General features: G+C 45.4%; 1 long non-coding RNA gene across 1 annotated transcript; it reads left to right on the plus strand.

The window, feature by feature from the left end:
* The first annotated feature begins 11242 nt into the window (after window positions 1-11242).
* On the plus strand, window positions 11243-21720 carry LOC149359565 (uncharacterized). The gene is made up of 4 exons (XR_016288283.1): window positions 11243-11357; window positions 13558-13625; window positions 20758-20839; window positions 21577-21720. It is a non-coding gene; the product is annotated as an uncharacterized LOC149359565 (long non-coding RNA).
* Window positions 21721-22635: the final 915 nt, after the last annotated feature.

Consider the following 22635-nt stretch of genomic DNA (forward strand, 5'->3'; position numbering starts at 1 on the left):
TGAGAAACGAGGAATAGCTGAAAGGCAACGCGAGGACTAATAGACTAATAGCCAGTTGTTAGTCTAGACATCGACGTCTGCCATTGAAAGAAATGCGAATACAGGTGCCTCCATTCATTGTCTTTCAGCATGGCAGCAATTGTAGATAATTCAACAGTTTCGGCGAACATATTCGTTTTGTCAGTATAGCCTATGATGTTTGTTTGTTTGTTTATTGGTTTCTTTCCAATATAGGCCATAATGCCGTCAAAAAAAAAAAGAACGCGTTTAGTTCAGTCACTAGCCAATTAGAACGCTAACCTCCCTGCGTGACGTAAGAGTGGTGTAACAAAACTGTTGTGCTACATTTCTCTTTTTTCCTCAACATTAGGCCTGCATTAGGAGATGCAGTCGAACAGCAAAAAAAAAAAAAATTAGTCGATTTTGTATCACCGTATTAAAAAGAAGGAATATGCAGCGTCATCAAGCCCTAATCCAGGAATCGCTTGCGTGGAGGGAAACAACTTTCATCTGCTTAATCGATACATGAGAGAAAAGTCGCGATTAGAGCGAAATCTTCAGTTCTATATATGACTTCAGTCGAACTAATTGTGGTCCTTCAGACATTTAACAGCTTACCAAATTAGTTTGGCGACAATGCTTAGCAACTTTTACAATTTCACCAAACCAATTCCCTCGCTGGTGGTAGACCTAATAATGCAGCCTTTGGTTTCAGCCCTTCAATACACCGGAGATTGAAAAACTTAAATACTCGTACGTGACGTTTAGCACGCACAAAATTTTCACTGTACTCTCTGGGACAGGCGTTTATCAACAAAGTCTCCGTCGATAATGCGAAAGCCCGGAGCAGACTGTACTAGCATTCTTGTACAGTGCCGCAGAACAAGTAGCTAACCTTGGGCTATGCTACGGGCAACACCTATTCACTGATGCAGCACTGCATGGAGAAGCTCAAGTGGTTCTAAGACGGTACAACAATCCCTACGGCCCAACGGTTCTAGGACGGAACAACAATCCCTACAGCCCTACGGCTGGTTTCCCGGCAACTGCTGAGGTCGCCGCTGCTGTGGTGGCAGTTGAGGCGGCAGGAGTGCAATGTGGTGTAAGTACTAAATAAAAATAAAATTATTATCCGTTGCCAAAACAAACCGAATCACCTACTTGTTCAGCATCCGCATGTCTTCCATGAAATATTTATTGAGGATCTCGGTGGTGTGACGTTAACGTTGTGAGAAGGGGATGAATTTACTGGATGAACGGGGGAATGGAGAAGAACCCTCACCCCCTCGCTAACTATTGAAAGAGAAACACTTCTATGAAAGGTGTCATTCGGTGCGTGGCCACAACGAGCAGATTGACGTCACCCTTCTTGTTGATTAGCGGACTTAATAGAGTTAATTATAACGAATGTACATACCCGGTATTAGAATTTCTGAGCACAATGAACACCCATACGTTTTCCACGTTTTCAGAGATTTCGTGTTCACGTGACTCTTTTCCTCTCTGCTGTCTTTTAAGCGCTTCATGAATTTTTGAGCTAAAACTAAAAGCTTTATTTCTGAGGTGCCACTTTGTCTACATTTGCCTGCAGACTTGGCTATAGTACAAAGAATAACTGTCGCACTGCCCTTCTTCTCTTCTTCTCAAATTCTAACGAAACTGCCATCGTTTCTCTTACCGCTTGCTTCCGCCATCGACCCACGCATTCACCCGCGTCGGTGGCCTGGTGCCTAAGCCGTTTGGCTGCCGTGCCCGAGGCTCAGGAGTCGAACCTCGGCGGCCGCATTTAAATGAAGGCAAAATGGGAGCTGTCGGCTGTTTTGTGCCAGCTTCTGCAAGCGAAGCACAGGAAAATGATGTTAGAAGCGGGCTGCGGGAATACGAGGGGGTACCCAAAAGAAACCGGACTAAATTTTTTGGTCGGCAAAGCTTCTGTGGTACCGCGTTTTGCCACTAGGAGCGCATAGAACGAACATTCCAGAGTCAGTAAGCCGAGTGCCGTCGTTGAAGGAGGTCAGACTAGTTTAGGCAGAGATTTAGAGTGACGACTGTTTTGTGTGAATGTCGTTTTTGCAATGGCTGATTTTCGTGAACAGCGTGCGCCGGTGAAATTCTGATTTTTGCTCGGAAAAAGTTGAATGGAAACTCTTGAAATAATAAGAAAGACGTACATGGACGATGCTATGGGGACAACTCAAGTGTTTCTGAATCGAATCCTGAATCAAAGCAACAATCATGCCAATGGAAAACATCAAATTCACCTCGCCTCAAGAAAGCTCGTCAGGTGAAACCAAACCTCAAAACAATGCTGATTTGTATTTTCGACGTGAAAGGAGTCGTCCATTGGGAATTTGTTCCCCAGGGTCAGACAGTTAGCCAGGCTTTCTACTTGGATGTTTTGAAAAGATTGGGCAACAGTGTGCGGTGGAAGCGGCCAGATTTCTGACGGTCGGATGACTGGTTTTTCCATCATGGCAATGCCCCTGCTCACACAGCCCTGTCTCTACGACAATTTTGGACCAAAAATAGCATGACCCCTATTCCTCAACCCTCATACTCTCCCGACCTTGCCCCGTGCTACTTTCTTTGTTTCCTAGAATGAAAAAAATAGGTGAATGGAAAGCGTTTCGCTGATGTTGCTGAGGCGAAGAAAAAAACGACGGAGGCACTGTCAAGCATCACAAAAGATGAATTTAAACAATGTTTTGAGAAATGGAATGAAAGATTCGACAAGCGTATCATTGCAAGTGGGGAATACTTTGAAGGAGATTGAAGGTCTGTGCTTAAAATGTGAACAAATAAGTTCAAACAAAAATAAGTCCGGTTTCTTTTGGGTACCCCCTCGTATACAAATTCTTGGGGGGCTACGTCGAAATGGAACACTTGAGGTTTAATTATTGCTGCTCTAAACTTCTGTCGATCAAAAACTTACGTTTGAATTAAATGTGACATGTGGAGTTCGCAAGTGTTTGCTCGTGCATGATGTCAGGCAAATGCACGCCTCATTTGTGTTACAGAACGTCGTCTGTCCGATAAACCGCCGGTGTGTACGGCCGGAAATAGGATGTATCCGCGACGTCTGCCTCACCACACCAAAATGTGAGTGGCATGATTAGGAAAGTCCTTTTACACAGATGACACATGCCGTATAGAATAGCGTAGCAAATTACTGTGTTACATCTGTTCTTTTTTTCTAGACCTTAAGCCTGCATTAGTAGACGCAGTCAAACAGCCGAAAAAAAAAAACGTTCTCTGAGTGTTTATCGCCATATTGAAGAACAAAAATCAATCTGCAGCGTGAATGCACCCTATTGTGCCAGTCACTGGAATACAGGGAAAGAAAATTCATGTGGCTTATCGATGCATAAGCAAAACCTGCGGTTAGTGTGAAATCTTCAATTCAACAGGGACATCAGTAAAAATCACTGTTTCGCATCAGACATTTATCGCACGAATACCCTAATGTGGCAGTAATGCACTGCAACATTTCGACCATTATTAAAATTGTCCACTCATTTGCGGTAAGCTGCTAGCCTGCACAGAGGTCTAAGTTTAAACAGTTACTGCTCGCAGTTCGCGGCAGTATTTGGAATAAAATTCAGAAGATGCAAAACTCTTCCTTTAACTTCAGAATGCAAAAAGCTCAGTTCCTGTGTTACGGTGTGAAACTGTATCTTCGTATTATGCTCTTCCCTTGATGAGGAAATTCTAGATAAAATATTCGTGACAACAAATGGTCATACGAGAGGATACCGAAAACACAGCGCATAGAAACGAGGAGAAGGCAGCGCCAGAAGCGCCTTGTGTGCTGCCTCTTCATTGTATGGTTTCTATGCGCTGCTGTTTCATCATGCTGTGGCCACTGAAAGCAGAGTTCTTGCATATTCGGGCTTGTAGTATTCCTGCTATAGCTATAATTTTATCAGGGTTGATTAGGTGATGCCATAAATTACTCTTTTCCAACTGTTCTTAATTATATAGAGGATCCTTTTTTGTATTTTCAGGTGTTTGAAGACTCACCGGCGCTTAGGTGGACTTTTAGTGACGCCTGGAGCCACGATTTTAACCGTTATCAATGCTGTACAAACGAACGATGTATAATAAATGAGTCCTTGGGGCCCATAAATCTATTTTGGCATTACTCAGGGTGCTTAGATGTGTGTCGACCCATAAAGGGGGTAGAGGAATGGCTCCTTATGCATGTGATACCACTGCTAAAAAGCCTCCCGGGGAAAAAAAAAGATGTAGGTTTGTAACGGACCTAAACCGAGTAGACGTGGGAAAGCATGCGTTTGGCATTATTGGTTCTTAATTTTGCTTTTCTGGGTCGTCGGCACATGTGGCGACGATATTAGACTGAAGTTAAGCTCTGATTGAGATTAAGGAGATCTGATCTGTTCGCGCTGGAAGTTGACAAAGACCACGATGCGCAATGCACGACGCGAGAGTGCGTTGCAGTTTAACACGAGGAGTGATCGCTTGCGGCGATATCATAGTGCCTTCGCCGCAGATATGCTAGGTTTCGCCAAGGTCATCTTCAAGGACAAGCTTGACAGAAACTCGGGGAGCCGGTCAGTCCTCGCGAAAAATTGCTTTAGCTCTAGAATGCATTCCATTGTGACAATGACGTGCCTTCCAAAGGGAAAGTGTTCTGTATCATTGAAAAAATAGAGATGCTTAATGGTCAACATAATGAAATCCCCTGACACTAAAAGCAACAGTTCATAGAGAAAAAACTGAGATCGGCTCGGTTATCTAAACGCTAACCTTTAAACCCATAAAGCAGACCTCGAATAAACGAGTACTGTAGCAGACGCTGTTATGCGCTTTGCTCATACGGTTCCTTTTTTGAACAGAACTCGTCAACGAACTCAAAAAGCGGAAAATGGCAAATCTTTTTAAGTTACGAGAAAAATTTACCCGTGCTTTCATGAATAATATGACGAAGTGTCTTCAGCTAACTATTCAGGCGGTGCTCCGTCAAGTGGCCCAGCTGGAATTTCTAATCTTGCTTTCTGTAACCAGCCTAGACACAACATACGTTCTACCTTACTCTTATGACTAGCCGAGAGAGCCACCATCCAGCTGAGTGTTTTCTTCAGCACGAGAAGTGTTGTTTTTGAGGGTGTGGCCGCACAGCAAGCCATTCATACTGTATAGTGTGGGCGGAGGAACTACTAGTGTAGGAGCTCATTGATAAGCGCAGGTGTTCAAGACGAAATCCACTCGCCGCTGTAAAGGATAGGGCATCAGGCTATTCTAGTGTGGTAGTGCGGTATATAACTGCTGTGGATTCCACCTTGGCGCAAGCGATAGCTGCGGCGGTAGACAACTCAATTCCGAATGACATGGAGCGCGTATTAGAGAATCGGACCGCGTGCATTTCGCAAGTGCTGGCGTCTGAGCTGTCTAATTTACTGCAAGCCTCTGCTGCTCCTGTTGCATCTTCTTAAGCTTTGGTTGTGCCTCCCCAAGCTGGTGTGCACACGTCTACCAATTTACTAGGTCACATGTAATCCGAGCCTCCTATTTCTCCTCCAACCAGACACACAACTCACAGTGAGGCAGAAGTATCCTCAGTACAGTGTGTTGTTATGCAGTCTGAGATGCGAGCCCAAAAGTGAAGTGCGTTTATTTGAGATGTTGCTGGTCCATTTTGCCCTCTTATGAAGACAAAAAAGAATCGCCTTAGGTCAAAAAACACATGCAGTTTTTTGGGAAAGGCGGTTGCCGCGGCGGAAATCGGCAAAATAGGGTCCCTGGAAGTGTTGCACTAGAACTACCGGCTTAGTCGTTCCTCTTCGACTGATTTAATTCTTCTTTTCATTCAACTAACACGAGATATAAGCGCACTTCAGAAATCCTAAAGATTCAAGGTAGCATCTAAAATTATCGCACTTTCAGGCTGATCGTCCAGCAAGGGGCGATGACTCGCTGTTGTTCGTATCCACCGAATCTTGCCAACGGGTAGGGGTGTCATTTCAATATATGTACAGTCAGTGCGAAATTCAGGTTGTGGATGTTTATTTTCCTTGATTCCAATGTATATAATAAAGGATACCAATGAGTAGCAATGCATGTAATATATATTTTTTATCTAGTTGCAGGACAAAAGTTTCACTTGTAGGAGACTTGAAATCGCATGATGCTTCGTGTGGGTTTAAAACGGGTCGCTGTGGCTTCCGCTTCTGGGACCGGGCTTTTGACGAAAACCTCGTTTTGAAGAAAGACGAGGTTTTGACGAAAACCTCGCCTGCTTAAACTAAGGTTTTTGCATGTTTTTCAGAGGCCACAAAGAGCGATCTGTGCCACTGTGGCACGAACAGCGATGACCTTCCGATCAGTCTTCAGGTTGGGGGCCATTTGACTACTCCTAACGGCCACCGGAGCACCTTCCTATATTATAAAAGCTTTAAAAGCGCCTTCAGACCCCACTTTCAAGCTTTGTCTAATTCAGATAGTGGGCACAAAACCACCCAGTTTAGTTAACTATTTAGCAGCCCGAAAGAAGTCATAATTTTCGGTTCAGCAAATGAAGACAGATCGCTCTGTCTTTGTCAAAAATGCGCAGTGCACACGGGATTAGAAAAGACGGTAAGCAGCGCAGAAGAGACTTCTACACAATCAGTGCTTCCAAACATGGATGGAATATAAGTTCATTGGAGCTTCAATTAAGGACACATAATCCCGTGCAAAGCAGCAGGATACTTGGAAAGGTTACAGGGTGTAGGTCTTCCAAGTTACTTTGTGACAGGAATTTCAGCAATCCTGGCTGACAGAGATTTATTTTTTCTCCTGAACAGCGTTTTTTTCGGCAGATTTCGACAGGCGAGATAAGTGCTCCAAGGTGCTACCCTATCCTTTGTTGTTTTAAACGTTTTACTTAGCAGTACTCTCTGCAGTCATACGGTGAAAGAATGACCTGCACTTTCTGTGCCAGTTTTTACAGTCTTACCTAAATGAATTGGAGCAAGGTTTAGGCGAATTTACCTCCCCCTCAATGTAAACAGATGCGCTTTCTTGATTTTCCAGCTCTTTGATCCAGTTAATATTACTACTGTTAATCGATACCTCGAGTGCAGCGCATCAGATACGTCCGAGGTATTTACGATGTTTAAAATTCCTGGCTATCCCATATAAAGCAGGTGACTGCGAAAGGTGTCCGAGCAGTCGGCATGATGCGCAGGCTGAACATCATTCGTACTGGCATGAAAATGTGTTCTTTTCTAATGAGTTATAAAATGTATGTCCGTCCAGTATTAGAACTCGGCAGTGCCTTGTTCTCTGGAGCACCTGAGTATCAACTTCGCCCCCTTCTCTTGAAGCGGCCCTGTCTGGGCTTTTCGAAATTTGTGGCTCATTCTGTATTGTGCTTAAACGTGGGGATTCCATGACATCCCCCCAGATTTCGTCTCTTAACGGTGCAGTTATTCGTAAAACTGTGCGATTCGTCGCTTCATGCTTCAAATCTGATCTTTCTTTGTCAGCCTGGGATTGTTTCAATGAAAGTTGGTCTCCTTTGCATACTTCACAGATTTGTTTTGTGGAAGCTCTCCTTTACCCTTTAAAAGGCCGCATTTCGGACTTCCTTACAGTGCGGGCCAAATCTACATCCATTCAGATTCTGTTTTAGGACGTATTTCTAAAACAATGCAAAGGTTTTGCACTTCCACATACACAACAGTTTGTTAGAAGATTACCTCATGTCTTTTCGCTCTCATGCTGTCATTGCGATGGACGGCTAACAGTGTGAATAAAACCCGATGTCGGCATTTTCTCTTTGTCCCTCGATTGGTTACTCTCACTCCGCCTTCCCACCTTTACCTCTATTTATTTGGCTAAATTTTTACTCGTGGTCTTGGCTTTGCGGAACTCAGACAGCTCCTTTTCTGCTGCTATAATTGCGACGGATTCATTTCCCCGTGCTCTTTTCTATGATCATGTCTACGGAGTCACACGCATTCTGCTTACTCAAATTTTTAATACCATTACACATGTGTTAATTAAGGTTTGCTTCGCAGCTTGTACACAGAGGAGTCTATTCAAATTTGGTTGCCGTTACCTTGGCGAAGGCATCCCTTCTAGGCCCATTCACTGCTCTCCTCTCGCCCTGCGCATATATTACAGGGCCAAAATTTCGAGGCGGATGTTGTTGAAAGAATTTGCAGCCTCAGCGCTTGTTTCCTCTCCCTACTATTAGCATCTTGTATTTCCCTGGTGAGGTAAAGAATGGTAACAGCGCAAGATTGAAGTTCATTTCACGCGTCTACGTGGTGATATACCTCAATTAAACTTAAACCTCCATACATCTGGTAAGGCGGTCACCCCTTTGTGCCTTCTCTGTGCTCAACACCTAATGATAGATCATTTCATGGTAGATCATTTGTTAATGGCAGAATACTGACGAAAGTTCACCAGCATAAGTACTTAGGCATCACACTAACTTCTGACCTCAGATGGGACGCGCACGTTGCTAGCATAACCTCGAAAGCATTACGCAAACTATCTTTTCTTCGAAGATGTCTGCGCCTCGCACCCAAATCGACCAAGCTTCTCGCATATACTACTTTCGTTCGACCAGGTTTAGAGTATGCTAACACAGTTTGGTTCCCCCAGTCAGTGACTAATGTAACAAAACTGGAAAATTTACAGCGTAAAGCATTGCGGTTCGTACACAACAAATATAAGCGCATTGATTCACCGACTAACCTCGCGGCTATTTCGGGTTTAGCGATGCTATCATCAAGAGCTCAACAAGCACGACTCAAATTTTTATTTCACCTGATGCACAACTGCTACAAGATAGACGCATCAAAATACATATCTTTCTCACAATCACGTCCGTCGAGGCATAAACACGCACGCGCGATAACAGAATACTCATGCCATAACGACACGTTCATGTATTCCTACTTTCCCCTCGTGATCAGAGAATGGAATCGCCTTGGTCTCTCAATCATAACTGCAGCCACATTATCTCAGTTCACGTCATGGATAGAATCCTTATCCATTAACCAATAATGCAGTTTCACTGACATACTAAACCGCCTCTCAACACTTCATTAGATTGTTAATTAATTGCGAAGAAAGTTTTTTTTTCCGCTCCTGTGTTCCCATGTGCTGTAATTGAATTCCTTCTGGAAATGCTCCACCTGACTCCTAGACATGTATTTTTCTTTTTCCTTGCTAATGTTTACATTTTCTTTTATTTTGGTTGTTCCTTTCTGTTCATCTGTATTTGATTTGTATTCACTTTTTTTGATGAATTCTAGAGTGCACTGCTCAAATTTTTATCATGTTTGTCATTTTTGCTCGCCCACCTGCTATGGTCCCTGATGGGACTGGCAGTATTGTAAATAAATAAATAATAAATATATTTCTTGTCCTGCCGTGGCTTCTCTTTACTGAGGCGCCTGCCAGATCGCCTATTTAAGCAACTCGATCTGAGTATGTCTGCTGGGACTGTTCTTTCTCTTGGTGCTTCTACCTTTGGGCGCAGCAACAGTAATGTGCTCTCCGCCGTTCAAAGCTTCCTTTCAGACACTAACTTCGTTTCAGGCGTCACTGATCAAGCCTTTTCAACGTAACAATGAGATTCCACAAAATATACTACATCTTTTCATATTTTCTACAACATATTCCACTTGCAGCAATGTTTCCTTCAACAAGGATCGCACCAACGCCTGGAAAAAATGTTTAGCGCTCGCCAGCCGACCCTTTATTCTCCTTTCTTGGCAAAAAGGGGGTGCTCAGTGCGACAAACGTTGCGTTTTTAAGTTAGTAGAAACATCGTCAATTAAGGCTGTTTTGTTTTGCCATTTACATCAAGAGTGGTAAATTGCGGTGTTGCAATAAGGGCGATTCGACAAGCAAAGTTCTCATAGGGATGCCATAAACATCAAAAGACACCTGCTTGCTAGTTGGGTGAAGGAAATTTAACATAAGAGGATGCTGGAAAAGGCTGAATTGCTGAACTAATACTTGTGCAGACGGAAAGAATTATGGGCAGTGCACTTAGCCCGTCTGTAGTGCGTCAGCTTTTAAAGCGCCGGTAGCGCTTTTCATGTAAGAATTGTCTGATATACATTTCAATGTAGATTAGTGTGCAGTGCGGCTGTCAGCATTTTAGTGATTTAAGAGAGTTCAGCGAAGCACCGCTTATGTGCTAAAATGCCTTGAGTGCTACAAAAAAGTTCAATGCTTGTTTTTCGGTTATTTGTTTTTTACGACTGAGTTACACTAAAATCTCAACTGCATTTTTGACGAAAGAGCTTATGAGCTTGGATGTTATGATGATTGCGTGTCTTTCCTGCTTTAAAACTGCCCACAGCAGAGATACGCCATCATGACTGTTTAATGCCCTATAGTGGGGGAGACTCGGCATCTTCAAAGGTTGCAGAATATGTGACACTTGCATGGCCAGTTTCGGAATAAACGCTTGCTGAGCACCTAACATCGTAGTCGTTTACTTAACTAAACCATCAGGTCGGAACTGTTCGACCTTAGCACAGCTCCTCACTGAAGTTAACTTATCACTAACCGTATGACAATATTTTTCTAATGTGACAGCATAGCTTGTGCAAAACGTGCATTTTGGACCATAATATGGACGCCCTCTTTCCCGCCAGCACACATTTTAGTCAGCTGTTGCGTCGCCGACGGTCGTTCACAACGGAGTGGTTTTGCACCAGCGGATGGGTTTTCATCGTTGTTGTAGTACATCTTGAAAACATTTTAGTTGCGTTGCATACGTGCAGTTCCGACTTCAGTCAAGCAAGCTAGTGCAGTGCAGGCAATAGTACCATGGGCTACAAGGGTTGCGCGTCCCAGTGCACAGGTCCACACCAGGCTCAACATCATGCATGGCCTGGGTGCATTGGTTCTACAGTAAGGTATTTGTCTGGGCTAGTTGGTACATGGTTCAAATTGAAGGCACAGCGCACGAAGGGCGGTTTGTCTCTGCCTTGTCCCGTCCTTCGTGCGCTGTGCCTTCAGTTTGAAGCACTGGTTCTAACCTGCGCTTGGTGTAGAAAACATAGTTCATATAGTAAATTTCGCCCCACTTCCTTTTTTAGAAGCGTTAATTTGTGGCGCAGTTGGCATCCTGTTTCTTGTCTTCGGATAGTTGCGGAAGGTTAGCGCCGTGAGGCCTTCCCGGAGGCGGCAATCTTCTCTTTCCTTTTCTTGCGCCTACATGCTGCGAGGGGGCGACAGCGGACTGCGGATGCACCATCTGTACGTCCGGTACACGAAATAAAAGCTCGTGGAATCTTTCCATTGGCGTGTGTGGTCTCGCAGCGCATTCAATACAATGAAGAACTCAGTAATCTTAGTGGCTCTGCTTCTGTTGTCAGCAGGTAAGCCGTCAGGCATTATTCCCTCTTAGAAGAAAATAGTTGTAGTCAATTTTTTTTTCGACGAGCAGAAAGCTGTCCGATATGCAATTCCTGTTTCGAAAATTGCCGCCCCGAACTCTTGTTGCCAGACGGGCCGCATTGATAAACTTGTCTCTCTTGGGCCAGCCTAAAATGGCCGAGTAGAAAAAAGTAGTAGTGAGAGGCAGAACAGAAAAAAAAGATCAAAACTAGGGAACAGTAAATTGAAGCACGAAAAGAAAGCATAGCAAGTATGTGAGAAGCATTGACGAATCTAGGCTAAAACTGAGAAGCAACAATATTGTTTTTTTCTTTGTCCGAGCTGAAAGGTGCTTCTCATTAAGGGCAGGGGTGACCGAACGTAGAGAATTTACTGTTTGAGGCTACAAATTATTACAAGGCAAAAAGGGGGACAACAATCGCTTCTCTAGAACAAAAGATCGTGAACTATGCAGCGTAAGGAGGCCGAAAGCCACTTCCCTGGAGCCACATGTAGTCCGCGAGCCGTGTATTGGAGACACCTGCTATAACCTCAGCAGCGAATAGCACAGTCAGAAATACTTTCTAAATTAGGCGCCTTAAAAAATAGGGAGCAAAGAGGGAGCACTCATCAACGCACGCATCCTTTCGCTCAGAGTTGGTGACGGTACCCTTTGGCTACAGCTAAAAAAAAAAAAAAGAACTGCGTAGTCTGGGTGAATGCTGTATGAATTGGCTCACGCGGGGAAGCTTGAGCATGCTGGATGACATTTGAGAAATGTCAACCTTGAAATAGATAGGTAACCATTCAAAGGTCGCTGCTGCGTATGGCTGAATAAATGAAGAAGATATCAAAATAAGGTTTATGCATTGCAGAAAAGAAATATTCATAATCCAGTTAATTGCGTAAACTTCTTTGCACAGTTTTATGCCTTCACTAAAGGGTATCAATTAATCGCGTTTGTTGAGCGGCGGTCTTTTCTTTTTGCCTCTCAAAAAGACGCCTCGGTATTCGTATTCAGTCAACATCAGCGATTGGCCGAGTATTATTTTAGATATGGCTGCAACAGCCCGCCGCAGAGCTAGTACATGACGTAAAACAAGGGCGTTTAGACAGCATCCAACTGTGGCCGCAGATTGCGTATCTTCTTCGAGTTTAGAAACGTGGCTTTTTGCTGTTTCACTCACTGCCGAAGCACACTGGCGAATTTGGCTTTACACACAGTTACAACTACTGGAGAGAGCACTGAAATCGGTTTACTCTGAATGTGCTCTTCCAGAATTTAGTGTCGAATAAGGTGTGCAGCAGATGAAAAAAAATTCCAAACAACCTCTTTGTGTTCTTCCCTATTCTCTTCAATAATAAACGTGGGCGCCAATAAAGGAAATTCATACCCATAAATAAGTGGCTTTTCTGTGCCTGTTGTAAACTGTACGATTTATCTTGAAACTGACTCAAAATATGGAATGCATGAACTATAGTGCTTCTACACACTACAGAATAACAGGAATAGATTTCGAAAGTACGCGAACTTTCACTTGTCATGTTGAAAAATGCTCTGTCCGCTGCACAAAGAAGTGTAGCATGACTGTTTTAAGACACTACTTAGAGGCCGCATGCCAGAATCGTGGTATGGCCATATCTCTGCACAAATGCTCTTCCTTGAAACACTGCGAATTGCTTTGGGGCCTCTACCTCAATAACTCTTTGTCGCATCAAGAAAGAGGAAATAACAAAGCCTTTAACCTAAATTTTTTGCGGCATTCGAAGAAAAATGTTTTTCTCTGAAGGCAACTGCACTGCTGTATCTCACGGGCTAATGACGCATTCCGATAAAAAGTTATATCTGCGATTTTATTATCATGGTACTGTTTAGCGTCAAGATTTGCTGTTACGCAGGGGCCAATTTTCTTGCAGGCGTTTCATACACCGTTTCACACACAATATGCTTGCTAGGAATATAGCTTTTCTGCGTTTTCATGCAAGAAAAGCTCGGCAGCAAAAGTTTGAGCAGATGTTGAAGGAAAAAAAGTGGATAACTCATCGATCGGCAAACAGGAAATAGGTACAACAGCGAGAGATATTTAAGACCGACCTTTACATACATCCGCGACTCTCTGGGTGACGGGAAAGTCTGTCACCACAAATGTTTTGTTCAGTGCGATAAAGCTGCATAATAATGCCGGTACAAACCTGTCGCAGTGATGGTGTCAGAGGCGAAGAGCTTCCCCGGACTGTTACTCGGAGGCGGTGGTGGCCAGCGCTGTGGGGTAAGTGCAGAATAACACTAATTTACAACAGTAATCATCAAATATGAAGTGCGATACAGTGACACATGAAAAAAATGAGAATGTTCGCAGACAAAACCGGAGGCTTAGTTTGTTGCCACGGTGTCCATATATTAAAATAGGTAGAAATGTTTTAGTTGCTACTTTCGTAATTCAAGGTTAAAGAACAGAATCCGGTCGAACCTAATCTGCGGTATTTTACAATGACTCTTCGTGTTGCTATATATATACATATAGGGTATGAAAATGCATTGCTCATTGTTATAGTGACTGCGGTGTTCGAAATTATTTTACGTGATTACTAGACATTAGGTGATTCGACGGACCCACGAGTTTTTAATGATGATAGAAACAAATGTTTTTCCGTCTGTGTTGGAGGTCACTACGGGTAAACGGCGCTTGAAAACCAAACCGCTTGTTTCAACCAGGAAGCGGTGGGTAACCTTACCGCGGGATGTAATGCAGAAATAAAAAAGGAGTCAGTTATTGTTGTTGTTGCCTTAGCGGCATGGTACATACTCACGACGGGGGATAGGCCAGGGTTCAGTCAGAACCAAAAGAAGAGGGTAAATTGGTGCCAAGCTAATGGTTTAAGTTTGTGTAATAATTCAGAATATTTAAAAAATAAATTACGATAAATTAAAAATGAAAAATAAAAACATAAACTAGCCAAAAGATTAGAGAACTGAATACATGAAAAACTGCAAAAAGATCTTTTTAAATGCGGAAATTTTGGATACCATTACCAAGGGAATCTGCCGGTAGCAGTTTTGTAATTGTGGAGGTATTCGCAAACTTGATGCAATTCAAAACCTCTGGCGCTAACATCGAAAGAGAGAAGTGTAGAGGCACATGGTCTCACGGTCATTTGAAGCGCAGAAAGCGCACAGTAAAGTTTTGTATGACGAAAGGCTCAGGAACATGAAAAAGACAACAGGTGAGCAGCTGAGGTCTCTAAGTATTTGCAAAAAAAGGAGCATTGAATAATAGTGTAAATTGAAAGGTAGAAAATGTACAGTTAAAATGAAGGAAATCAGTACGAGGTTATAAGGAGCATTAAAAGGGTGAAAAAGCTGACTTTATGGTACGAGTGAATTCAGTGAGAAAGTCGCTCACTGTAGGTCAGTACGGAATGGTAAAAAGTGACAGCAGAAAGGAATTTGAGGATTTCATGAAAATTGTAGAGGCACTTTCGCACTGTTTGAAGCAAGATGAGGAATCTTAGACAGGGGAGTTTAATAAAAAATACGCTCAAGACTATCATAAGTAGGCCGCCGCGGTGGCTCAGCGGTTATGGTGCTCGGCTGCTGACCCGAAAGACGCGGGTTCGATCCCGGCAGCGGCGGCTGGAATTTCTTTGGAGGAGAAATTCTAGAGGCCCGTGTACTGTGCGATGTCAGTGCACGTAAAAGAACCCCAGGTGGTCGAAATTTCCGGAGCCCTTCACTACGGCGTCTCTCATAGCCTTAGTCGCTTTGGGACGTTAAACCCCATAAACCAAACCAAACCACTATCATAAGTAGTTCTGTTCTTCCTCCTCCTCTTGGCGGACTGACTCGACTATAAAAACATTTATGGGATTGCTGTCTTAAAAACAGGAATCTCTGCTAGGAATGAGGCATTAAGTTTGTTGTGTCCCCTTATTGCTTTTGTGTGTGTGCGCCCCCGCATCCTCCTCCTGTTTTGGGAAGCCACTCCCTCCCGTGGACGCTTCTCCGCTCCCTCCTTTCTTCGGGCGGCCAGTTCGGCTCCTGCCTCGGTCGACGCTGGTCGCACCCTCATCGGCTTTAAATAAACGAAGTCTAAAAGTACCGTGTGCGTCTTTCGCTGCATTCAACACAGCGACCGGACACGACAGTGGCGACGAGAAAGTGGATTCGACCCGCGCTACGCAACGCTATTGACAAGCCATGGCTACGCGAGGGTTTCCCAATCAGATACCAGAGTTCAACGGCTCATCGTGGTCATCGTGGGTTGGACGCCTTCAGTTCTACTTTGAAGCTAACAACATCACAGACCCAGCCTTGAAGAGGGCCAACCTGCTGACGCTGTGCGGGGAGCAGACCTACGATACTGTCTGCGCCCTTATTCAGCCAAGCACACCAGCGGCAGTGTCTTACGACGACATCGTAAAAGCGCTGCAAAAGCACTACGACCCAAGGCCATCCGAGGTCTACAGCCGGGCTCGCTTCCAACGACGAGATCAACTGGGAGGAGAAACTGTGAGCGCCTACGTAGCCGCGCTCAAGAAGCTCGCTGCCGACTGCAATTTTGGAACGCTGTCGACAACAGCTACCGGGCAGGAGGGAGACGCAGCTTCTTCTGCTAACACCACCATGCTTCCCTTGGACGTGATGTTACGCGACAGATTTGTGTGCGGACTGAGTGACGAGTCACTGCAGCAGCGCCTGTTCGCTGAGAAGGACCTCACATTCAGCAAAGCTTACGACATCGCCGTTCGAGCTGAGAGCGCCGGTCACCAGCAGAGAGGGATTCGCCGGAACACCGAGCCGGTACACCAGACAAGCAACCAGGTGCGCAAGCCTTCTGTTGTTGTAAAATCGGTCAAAAAGGCACAACGCTGCTGGCGGTGTGACGACCAACACAACCCCCAGGGATGTCGATTCCAGTCAGCCACGTGTAATTTTTGCCACAAGCGAGGGCATATCGAAAGAGCATGCATTACGAAACGGAGACTTGCCAAGATAAAGTCACCTTCCCAGCCTAATCACAGCGTCAACGCCTCAGAGAATACGCCGCTATCTGATCTCCATGGAACAACATCAGCAACACCATCTGTGTTGTACGACCTGAACACCATGAATCTCGGCACGCGACCGAAGATTTTTACAGAAGTAAGCGTACATCACCAGCTGATTAAGTTCGAGGTGGACTCCGGCGCAGCCTGTACTCTGATCAGTGAGGACACGTTCCGAACTTCATGGCCATCTGACGCACCCGCCCTGCAACAAGACGACACGCACCTGCGAACGTGGTCAGGACAGAATCTGCCACTATTGGGCTCTGCCAACGTGCAGGTTAACTACAACGGCCAGACCCATACGCTACCTCTGCTTGTTGTGAAGGGCACAGGATCAAGCCTTCTAGGGAGAAACTGGTTTTCTCCACTAGGCGTGATGATATGCGGCATACACCAGACGCCGAGCCAGAACATGGTTGAGCAACTGCAAGAGAAATACGAAAGAGTATTCTCGGAAGAGATTCCAGGAAACGAAGGGCCCCCGGTCACACTGGAGTTGTTGGACAACGCGCAACCCAAATTTCTGAAGGCCAGGCCGGTGCCGTTTGCTCTCCGAGATTCAGTTGAAAAAGAGTTGGACAAACTGGAGCAGCAAGGTGTCATCGAGCCGACGCAGCATTCAGAATGGGCCACACCACTTGTCGTAGTTCGCAAGAAGAACGGAACCATACGCCTCTGCGGAGACTACCGGAGCACCGTCAATCTTGCGACTAAAGCGTCCTCTTACCCGCTACCGACACCTGAAGAAGTATTCAGTGTACTACGTGGCGCAAGAGTCTTCAGCACATTGGACCTCACCCAGGCGTATCAGCAGCTGAAGGTGAGCGAGTCAACTGCTGAATTATTGGCAATTAACACACTGAAAGGCTTGTACAAAGTCAAGCGACTGCCTTTTGGCGTAGCTGCAGCCCCGGCCATATTTCAAAAATTCATGGAGACAGTGCTTCAGGGCATCCCAGGAGTTTGTGTCTACCTTGACGATGTCATCATCAGTGGCACTTCCACTGAAGAGCATGCAGTGCGCCTAGAGCTCGTTCTCGAAAGGCTAGCAAACGCTAATTTGTGCATAAGCAAATCGAAGTGCTGTTTTGCGGTGCCAGAGGTGCAATTTCTGGGACACCGAATTGATGCGGAAGGCATTCACCCTACCGAGGACAAAGTGCGAGCGATCACAGAAGCACGAGCTCCAACAAACAAGCAGGAGCTACAGGCTTTTCTCGGACTCTTGACGTTCTACGACCGGTTCTTGGAACAAAGAGCTACCGTGGCCAACGACTTATACCAACTCCTTCGGAAAGATGTGACATGGACATGGTCGCCACGCCATCAGCAGTCATTCGATGCCCTGAAAGACCTGATTCGAAGATGTACAGTCCTCCGCCACTACGACGAAAGGAAGCCTCTGCTTTTGGCTTGCGACGCATCACCGTACGGAGTCGGCGCGGTTCTATCGCAAACTGACGAGCAAGGAAGGGAAGCTCCCATCGCCTTCGCCTCACGTACGTTGTCGCAAGCAGAACGCAACTACGCGCAACTTGACAAAGAAGGGCTAGCCATCGTCTACGCGGCGACACATTTTCACCAGTACATTGCCGGCCGGAAGGTGACCTTTATAACCGATCACCGACCGCTATTGGGCATTCTGGGACCACAAAGGCCTATGCCACCAACTTTGTCTCCGCGAATGACACGTTGGTGCATCAAACTCTCAGCGTACGACTACGCTCTGGTCTACCGCAATGGGAGTAAACATCAAAACGCCGATGCGCTAAGCCGTCTGCCACTAGACGCAACTGTTGACGAACCATTTCCACCAGGAGACGTTCTGATGTTCGAAGCACTGCCAGAACCTCCGCTTACAGCAGGCACAGTTGCAGCATCTACGCAGAAGTGCGCAGCTCTCCGGCTAGTTTACACAGCTGTTCAACAAGGCAACGTGCATAAACTCAAAGGGGACAACTTCGACGCTTACCGCAGGCGAGCTACAGAGTTGAGCACCCATCGCGGCTGCATCATATTTGGGTCCCGAGTTGTGATTCCGAGTGAACTACGCGCACAGGCTATGTCTCTCATCCACGCTGGACATCGAGGCATCGTTGCAATGAAAAAGTGTGCCAGAAGCTACATGTGGTGGCCTGGCATTGACAACGACATCGAAACAGTGGTGCGAGAATGCAAGCCTTGCCAGAGCAGCCGGAGCGCCCCGCCGAAAGCTCCTGTCCCAGAATGGGAAAAGCCAGACACACCATGGCACACATTGCACATTGATTTTGCAGGACCAATTGAGGGCTGCACTTTCCTTGTGGTCGTAGATGCCTACACAAAGTGGCTTGAGATAAGGCAAATGGGACAGACGACTTCGGCAGCAGTCATTGACAACCTCCGATCACTATTTGCAACGTTCGGCCTGCCGCGCAAGGTAGTGTCGGACAACGGAACACCGTTTGTGTCTGCGGAGATCCTCAAGTTTTATCGCGACAACGGGATCTCATCAGTTACATCGGCCCCCTACCACCCAGCGACAAACGGACAAGCCGAGCGCTACGTAGCCGAGCTAAAACGCGCCCTTGAAAGAGATCAGACAGGCTCGCTGCAGCGCCGCCTTGCGCGCTTTCTCTTCAAGCAGCACACGACGGTTCAGAGCACAACAGGCGAGACCCCCTCGAAAATGATGTTCGAGCGTGAAATGCGAACCCAGCTCACAGCCATCCTTCCCGAGCCAAAGGCAGAGACGTTCCGGGAAGAAAAAGCAATTCCGCGCTGCGGCACGCTTAATGAGGGGCAGCGCGTCCTCGCCCGACAGTTTCTGAAAAAGCCACGCTGGGAGGAAGCTACAATTGTCAGACGCATAGGCCTGCGCTCTTGGCTCGTCAACATTCATGGCACAGTAGCACGCCGACATCTCAACCAGCTGCGTAGATTTACGACGCCGTCTGAGAGCTGTCCGCCAGCGGAGAGAACACGTGCACCATCTTCCCACATAGCCTGGCACCTCTTCCCGGAAGAAGAGACTTCGCCCAGGACAGACCTAGGAGACACAGCGAACAACAGCCAGCCTACAAGTGTTTCTCCCCCGAGCGCACAAAGCCAGCGCGCCTCCACGCGTGAGCGCCGACCCCCTGCACGATACCAGGCAACTTTCTAAGGGGGAAGGAAGTGTTGTGTCCCCTTATTGCTTTTGTGTGTGTGCGCCCCCGCATCCTCCTCCTGTTTTGGGAAGCCACTCCCTCCCGTGGACGCTTCTCCGCTCCCTCCTTTCATCGGGCGGCCAGTTCGGCTCCTGCCTCGGTCGGCTTTAAATAAACGAAGTCTAAAAGTACCGTGTGCGTCTTTCGCTGCATTCAACACAGCGACCGGACACGACAAAGTTTCAGTATTGTCTTAATCTGTTGGGTTAATTTAAAGTTGGTAACTTTAAGGCTGGTAAAGTTGGTAATTTTAATAAATTATGCGGTTGATGGCTCTCGCAACCTCTCCGTTCTATTCACTGACCCTTTGAATTGAACACATCACATTGCGTAAGTAGCAAAGGGAAGGTAGCGGAAATACGAAGGTAACATGCCAGCTGTAGTTAAGAATTGATAAATCCATAGGTATGGGCAAAAAGCGCACATTTCAGTTTGATCTCAGATGGTTTTCTCTTAACATCCCGGTAGCCATTTTTAACTTTTATGCAAAAATGGCAAAATATCTCGGTATATTTGTAAAACTGAGTGTTCTCTTTCATAGTGCATCCACTTGTGCCTTTAGCGGTTTTAAACGTCCCTAACGGGACGTCATTGAAATGTCTCTGGGTCCTTTCCCTTGATCACTTTCCATCTTGTATAAGGGTACTGAGAACTCATTTCGTCTCTTCTGCCTACAAAGAACAAACTAACACCACACACGCGGCTCTTCGAAGCTACAAAGGCATTACTTCACTTCTTAATCCTCGCTTCCTTTACGTATAGAAAAGCTGTAATTTCTTGTTTTCTTTCTCCACATTGTGACTGTACAGTATAAGACGTGTCTGCTAATTTATTTTTCGCAGATTAATTTTAACTAATGAACAAGTGGAAGCAAGCCTAAAGTAAGTTTTTAATATGGCTTCATAATTCATTGGAATTACTTTAAGTTTGGCTGATTTCCATGCTATAATACCGGCCCTATCCGTGAGAGAGGTTTTACCATTGTACTAATAATGTCGCGAGCGTTATTAAATAGCGTACATACAAAACCTGATTTGGCGCACCGAACCGGCTCACAAGACCGTGGTGCTGCCAACCCATTCAGATTTATTGTCCTAGCACAAAAAAAAAAAACGTAGAAATATGCAGTGGCAAAACCAGAAATGCTTTTTTTTCTCTTTTGCAGCCGCATATATGCCTCCGAGGACAACGGTGCATCAACGTGCGAGTATCGTGCTCCGGAGCTCCTTGCTCGCGGCTTTATAGATGTAAGTTTGAATTTCAAACCACACAAATACCAATATTTTGAGCAGTTGGTTGCGTGCAAGATAATCGTAGACCTCGCTCTATTTTGGACCACACTTAAAACTTTATATTAAAGGATTTTGCCAGTCGTTCATCTGCAACGCCGGTAGCCAGTGAAAGTGTTAAAGCCCAAAACCTGCACACGAGATGCAGGGTATCAGTTAGAGAACTTACCCCTGATTAAAACTTAAGCAATGTCTCGCATGTCTTTGCTGCAAAAAAGGGAGCGTTAGGACAATTGTTAAGACGTACTAATGCAACAATGACTAAACAGTGGCATAAATACTACAACCGAAACAAAAACAATATTTTAAGACTTGGCGTCTTCCCACATATTGATGCTCTATTGTAACCATAGCCTATAATAGGAATATCGCAAACTCGTAGAGTTGTATTATACGGCTCGTTTTTTTTTTCATTCCACTCACCGCAAATGTTCTTATAGGGCAATGCATAACAGCGGAAGACATGGGCAAACCATTAACGTATAATTCAGTAATATTATTTCACGCTATTGAAGGAGATATGCAAGAAATATATCAGAACAAGATTTTCATAAAGTTTGAACACAGAAAAAGGAGAAACTATGACACCAAAAAGTGGGGACAACTATTATAGTTAGGGTAGTGTCGCAGCGTAAAATTCAAAAACCAAAAAAACTATGATATTGCTTGATATTAACACCACATTTTTTTTTCAGGTGCATGAAAACACAGAGGAACCACGGAAAAACAACCTTCCTTTCTGCCATATTCATGTTTTTGTTCATTGAAATCCACCAACGAGCTCACAGCGAGTAGTTCAGCAACACATCGGACTGGTCCATTGAGTGTCCGGAAATGCAATCTTTGAAGTAAAAAATAAATCGAAACAATCGCAGTCCTTGAAGTCAAGAGAAGAGAGTATGATTTCTTTCACACAACTTTTCAAGAGTGATAAGGCACATCTGGCTGTAGCTGATAGCCCTTAAAAGAAAAAAAAACCTCAAAATAAATTATTTATGCCAAGAAGCCAAGAGTCATCGAAACCAAGCATTGCACAATGTTTTTGCTAGAGGTGTCGGATGAAACGAGAAACTATTCGCTCATCATTTAAAGTGAAATATGATTTCTCAGAAATTTGAATAAAAGACAGCCACACGAAGCCCACGAGAACTGAACTTAGGACCGCTGCTTGTCGCGTCAGGAGCTGTGTTATATTCATAATTCTCAACGAAAGTACACGAACAGCCTTGCATAACGTAGGAGGAAAGTTACAGCGAGATACATCTGCCAGCTCCCTTTCTCCCTCGAGAGAGGTAAGTTCTCCGGAGCACTACCCTTCGTAAGACGGCGCAGGTTAAAATACCGGAAGCGGGAGCGGCATTTTGACGGCGGTGAAACGCATACTCGAGTGTGCTGTGCTATGTCAGTGAACGCTTAAGTTTCCACAGCGGCACTTCTTTCTCGTTTACTTCTTTCATTGCTTCCTTCATTACTTCGATCACAACGGGCTTGATGTCTCCACCGAGACCTTTTCCTCAAAGCCAATTTTTTCCGAAACACACCACATATCAAGCCCGCGCTCAGAACACGAGCACATGCCTGCACTTGCACTGCCAGCATTGTGCGTTCCGTGCGGTCGCCGCATGAATGCCACCTATTGCTTCTTCTTGCCCTTGTCACCGCTCTTCTCATTATACCCATGCTCCTCTCCAATGCTGACGTGATCACCGCATGCAGTCTTCTATCCTTCGCCCTCTCTACCCTTCCCTCTACTT

This window comes from Amblyomma mixtum, chromosome 2 (genome assembly GCF_055824585.1).
Source record: "Amblyomma mixtum isolate Tamu chromosome 2, ASM5582458v1, whole genome shotgun sequence".
In the NCBI taxonomy this organism is placed as follows: Eukaryota; Metazoa; Arthropoda; class Arachnida; order Ixodida; family Ixodidae; genus Amblyomma; species Amblyomma mixtum.